Here is a 6000-nt window from a genome sequence, read left to right as displayed (position 1 = left end):
GGAAGCTTTGAGCTTGATTAGATGCTATAAATATCTGATGGAACGTTATGGTGAGTACATAACTTCTTTTTTCTAACAAAATTGTGCCGGAAGAGAGAGGTGTAAAAATTGGAGACTGTTTGTGGAAAAAGTACTATACACCAGGCAGAAGAGAAGTGAGTTTATTCTTGCAATCAAGGGATCGAGAGGCAGGTATAAGATTTAAGTTGCTGTGGCCAGCTTTTTCCAGAATGTTTTTTCTGAAGGAGTGTCTGCTTCCCCTTCTGACAAAGCCCAAAGGGAAAATTTGATTCTGAAACCTTTTCCACTGTAATTAAAGAAAATGCTTGAGCGAAAGAAAAAAGTTCCAGAACTTTAAAAATATATATATATAGTACCTTGGACTTGAACTTGAGACCAATGTTGGGTAGGCAAGATGGAGGAAGACCAGGAGTAATGTAAAATTAGGAAATGGTAGAATTCTAAACTGTTATTTACAGTAGATACATTTCAGCCATGAGAACTGTGCTATTGGAAGCAGTAATGGTTAAAACACAGCTTGACAATGTTAAGTTGGTGGGAGGACTCTAAACCGCAGTCTCAATGTCATTAATGTCCGACCAGGAAAGTACAGTTGAGTAAGCGGAACTTACCCATAACAGTAGATGTTTGAATGATCACTGCCACAGTAGCCATAGCTACGTGGGTTATGGCCAGACTGCTTCCAAAGCTTCTGGTCACCTTCCATGCTTTTAAATTGTCAAGCAGCTCAAGCTGAGCTGACTAAGAAATTTGAGTGCAAAGCTCTTCAGAACTTAACTGCTAGTAGAAAGATGGAGGCTGAGCCCTGAAAGGAATATAATAGGATCAACAAAGTGTGAATGTCAGCACCTTGGCCTAAAAAGCAGCAAAAAACAAGGTGGATAGAGGGAGCAGCTACAGCAGCAGTGATCATTCCAACATCTGTTGCAATAAGTTCAACTTGCACAGCTCTGTTCATCATATTGATCACTGCTGCAGTAGCCGTAGATGTACGAGTAGATTACCATAGCCAACTACTTTTGGGGAGGTAGAAAGAGGAGTCCAGGAACCCTTGGCAAATGGGCTATAGGAGCTAATGAGGTCCTTTTTGCAGACACTGATGTAATTAGGCCTTATCCCTTAAGGTCTGGCTCTGGGACCTTTGGCACCAAGCCTTTGGCTTCCACCCTCAGCCTTTTCAGATCCAAGGTCTTCAGGACTGGATGAAATTCCACCCTCGAGTTGGATCTGACAACTTGGCAGTCTTTGGCTGTGACCCTTTGCTTGGTTGCTTTGACTCCAGCCTTTTCTGTGCTGTCAGGACTTATGAGCAGTGGCATTGGGGAAGGATTGTCCGAATTGAGGTAGGCTGTTCCTGCTTTGGGACTGTTGCTTCCACTTGGGGCTTCAGCTTTGGACAGCTCAGTGCTGATCTCAGCATCAGGGCTAGGTGCAGCTTCCTCTGGTTTAGGGTTGTCTCTGGGGACCCTCTGACCCAAGAGGCCAGCTTCTGCTTTGGCATTTGTAGCAAAAATGTTTTCCTTTCAGGAGAAGGGTTGGATTTCCCTAGTGAGTGTCCCCTTCCCCTTTTCATCAGTCTGTTGGATAGCCTATATTGATTAATTTTGTCTGCCCTCGTGGCTGGATCCCACGAATTCCCCCTCCTCCTTGGCCTTGTCAGAATGGGAGGTTTTGGGAAAGAGGAAGTCTAAGAGGAAATGCCTCAACTCTGCAGAGGAGTCTCTCACCAAAGACACTGATCGCAGGAAGGAGAAGGATCGCATAAGACTTCATGGGATGATACCTCCTTTGGCGACTTGGAGCTACTTTTGCAGCATGCAGGTTGGAAAACTGAAGCCTCCTGTCTGGAATAGTCTTTCTGGAGGCCTTCAGTGTAGGTCCATCCACACTTTAGTTGGTCCTCCCCCCAGATGCCTGTATAGACCTGGTGTACTGGAGGACATGGAAGGAGCCCAACATGGAGTCTGTCCAGAAGATGCCAGATAAACTTCATATTCCCCCAAGTACAGGCCACATTGGAGTAAGGGTCCAGCTGTCAATGCTATGGTGGGTGGCAACCACCAAGGAGGCGACTTTGGAGGAGAGTTCCTCTGTCCACCCTCTCAAACAGCGAGTTTTGTGCTTTGGACTGTTGAAAGTGCTATGCCTCAGCAACTTTTGCACCGAGCTCTTAATTACCTGTCGTACTTGACTGGACTTCAAAGAGATTTAGTTTTCTGAAGCGTCAAAAACTGTCAGAATACATCTGTCTCCAGAAACACGGGTGATGCTGGAGAATCCGTCTACTATGCTTTCCATTGCCAGTGTTTCCATAAGGCTCATTTCAAATGTGACAGATGGCTGGCTGTGGTTTTGCCAAGCAGTGCCATGGTTGAATGCGTTTATGTAGCTTTGTGAACTGTTTAAAGGTGTCCTATGTCAACATCCCTTTTGACAGGTCCTTGTTTGGGCCAAAAGTTAAATATTCGGACGAGGAGTGAACAGGGTGGGAAGATGGTCTGTCATTGGAAGAAGCTTTGCTTACGTGCTCCCCCCCTCGCCCCCCCCCCCAAGCAGATCCTTTCTAGGAGTGAGAAGGGGATAAACATCTCTTCAGAAAGTCAAAGCACTCTCCACAGGGATACTGCTTCAGAGGTTTCCTTCAGTGGAAGGGGGCGGATCATAATGTATACTGCTTGCAGAGCAGGGGATGGTCTGCAGTTAAGGTTTCAGCATTCTTTGGCTGTCTTTTTCAGTGACCTGAAGGGTTGAAAGACTGCTAGTCTCCAGAGACAATCTGGGGTCATCTGTCTGTCCACCCAAAAGCTTGGGAGGCTATCACCTCAGGAGCATAGGTGCTGAGAGCCATATCCAGAAGTTATTACATTCCCTTTTTTAGAAGTTCCAAATTTCTCAGAAAAAAACTCTCTCAGATGTCCTTCCCCACCCCACCGGAGACTATATGCAGCTGTAGAGATACACAAGCTGCTTGTAAATCCAGTCTTTAAAGTCCCACCAGACCAGAAGGGATCTGGGTCTATTCCAGGTTTTTTTTTGGTTCCAAAAAAGACTGACTTTAGACCTATTTTGGATTTAAGCAAACTAAAACAGTTCATTAAAATGACCAAGTTCTGGATGGTCATTGTGCAGTCCATCTTACCTTTTCTGAGGAAGGATGATTGCATGTGCTCGACAGACCTCAAGGATGCCTGCCATCATATCAATATAAACGAGCATTGCAGGAGGTTTCTGTGCTTCTTGCCAGACGCCGGTCAGTTCAGGGCCCTGCTGTTTGGTTTCACTACAGCCCCCACCCCCCTTCTAGGTGTTCAGATGCATGGCAGTGGTTGCAGCCTGGCTGTGGCTGCAAGAAATCCAGTCTTTACATATCTGGACGATGGACTCCTCACCGCCCCAATAAGAGCATCATTGATTGTGGCCAGAGATACATTACTCCAGCTGTGCAGCAATTTAGGTATCGTGGGCAGTTATCCAAAATCGAGCCTCCAGCCTGTACAGATTGAGTTCTTAGGGTGTTAAGTCAACCACCCAAATTGCCAGACTTCCAAATTCCAGTTTCCAGATTTCAGGCTGAGGCCTGTCTGGTCCTTGCAATTTCAGTGCCTGTGATGCATGCAGTTATGAAGCTTCTGGGTCATACAACAGCATGTATAGGGTTGGTTACTGTAGCCAGGTGTCACTTGAGAGCTCTGCAGTGGACTCTGGCTATTCAGTGGTCCTTTCTTACTCACCCTTTGGATTTTCCCATATGGTAAATGAAGCTGTCACAACCAAGTTCTTTAATGATTGCAGTCTCCCCTGATAACTGATGGGAGACAGCTCATGATTCCATCTCCCTCGGCTCCAGTCACCTTGGATGGCTCCTTCCAGGGGTGAGGGTATATTGAAGGGAGGCAGTTCAAGGGTCCTGCTTGTTGGCAGCGGCCCGCATTCACATAGTTCTGGAGAGGAGAGCAGTCCTTGTGTTGCAGGCTTTTCAGGACACCCTTCCAAGCGGTGTGATTGAGATTCAGATGGACAGTGTCTGTTGGGTATCTCAGCAAAGAGGGGGAGCACTTTATCTCTGCCTGAAGGCCATGAGGGTTTGACAGTGGGCAGTTTTTTTCCTTAGTGGTTTGTTAGCAAAGCACATCCCAGGGTAACCCAGCATTCCAGCAGACAGCCTCAGCAGGAGCATTCTATTGCTTCATGAGTGATCCTTAAGTCTAAAAGTTGCAGCTCGGATTTTTCGGAGCTGGGGCACTCTGTTGCAACGTATTTGCCTTCCATCCAGCAACAGCAGCAGCTGTTAACGCCATCATTCCTCCTCTGGGGCAGTTACCCAGGGACGCTGTGGTGCTTGCTTGGCCCCTGAGACTTTACACTTTTATCCCCAGTTTCCTTGATAGTTTCTTTAGAAAGCAGCCCATTGCAAAGCCAAGGTTATCCTTATAGCTCTCTTGGCTTAGTCCGGTATGGTTTCCGTTCCTGTGCCCTCTTCTGGAGTACCCTCCCTGGGTACTGGAGCCCATTCTGGGTCTTACTTATCCAGCAGGTTAGGATCCCCCCCCCCCCAATCTTCAGTCCCACAAGCCAACCGCATGGTTTTTGCAGTTCTGTGGATGACCAGAAAATTCAAAGCTTTCACAGGCTATTGATCTCAAAAGCAATCCACAAGGAAATTGTATTCCAGTAAATGGAAGAGATTCGTTATTTGGGCCAAATCTAGAGGAGAGGGTCCTATCAGTGTGCTGTTGAAGTCGGTCTTTAATTTTCTCGCTGAGTTTTCTGTTTTTCTGTGATTAAGGTACAATTGGCATCTATTTCCAACGTTCATATTGGCAAGGATAATGTGCGCCTCGCTTCTCTCAAGGTTTCCAAAATATTCTTGTGGTTACATTTTGCTATGCCCTTCAGTATGGGACTTTGACCCTCCATGGGATTTGCCCTTTGTTTTGCAAGTTCTTGCAGGCTCTCCATTTTGAACCTTCAGCCACTTCTGACTTTGTTTTTTTTTTGAAAACTGTTTTTGGTAGCGATTACTTCCACAAGGAGGATTTTGGAGTCAGGCTGAACCTTCACCTCCTTTAGTGCTCCATAAAGGCAGGGTATCTTTGTACAAAACCCTTCATACTAAAGGTAACTTCTGAGAATAACCTTGACAGTTCCATTCATCTTCTGGTATTCTTTCCCAATTTCTCCAATAAAGAATACTTTTTGCACTGTTTGCTTTGTGTATAGGCAGTTGAGATTTTTATTTGGATCATACCAAAGTCTTCAGAAAATCTAGTCAGTTTGCTTCCTTTTTTAAAATTCAGGTGGGCTCGCCTTTGTCCAAAGTGACTCCAGTGTCTGTCAAATTGTATTTTGTTCACACATTCCTTGAAAAACGGTATCATTCTACACAGACCTAAAGGTCTTTTGACGAGAGCTATGGCTACACCTATGGCCTTTTCTAGAGTATCTATGGATGATTATGCAGCTGCTAGTTGGCTGGGTCACCACACTTTTTTTGTGGCACATTACAAGCTGGATGTTCCATCTAGATCCAGGGCTTTCTTTGGCTCCACTGTTGCAGAATATCCTTAGTTCTCCTGAGGAATTTTTCGTGCTTGGGGACTCCATCCCATAGGTGGAAGCAAGACTGTGCCGATGTCTAATATGAATGTTATGTACTTAACATAATTCTAGATCCGTGGTGTCTCACCATCTGGTTCAAACTCATCTCTTGCCTCACCTGTTGACATGGTGAGTCTTGTCTCCTGAGATAAGTGGACATTGAGGGTCATTTGTTTATTTCTGGAGTCGTGTGTCCTCATTGGGTTTCAGGTTCTATTCTTTAGGGTATATTTCCAGTATATTATATTTACTGGAAAAGCCTTTTCAAGGGACAAACTCTGAGAATTAGAGGGAGGACCATCATGGTTGTTATGGGTAGGGGAGAAAGAGCCAAGTGGGCAAAAGACTTTGAAATCGACTGATGTCTGATTCTAATTAGAT

The 6000-nt window shown here is 45.4% G+C and overlaps 1 protein-coding gene across 2 annotated transcripts in view; it reads left to right on the top strand.

Moving 5' to 3' along the window:
• The window catches only part of CPEB1 (cytoplasmic polyadenylation element binding protein 1), a 2007200-nt gene that overhangs the window by 505783 nt on the left and 1495417 nt on the right, over positions 1-6000 (top strand). The window lies entirely within an intron of this gene.

The sequence above is a fragment of the Protopterus annectens genome, chromosome 7.part0, assembly GCF_019279795.1.
Source record: "Protopterus annectens isolate FY-2018-M chromosome 7.part0, PAN1.0, whole genome shotgun sequence".
Lineage (NCBI taxonomy): Eukaryota > Metazoa > Chordata > Ceratodontiformes > Protopteridae > Protopterus > Protopterus annectens.
Note: the sequence above shows the minus strand (reverse complement) of the source record. Positions and strands in the feature narration are given on the sequence as shown.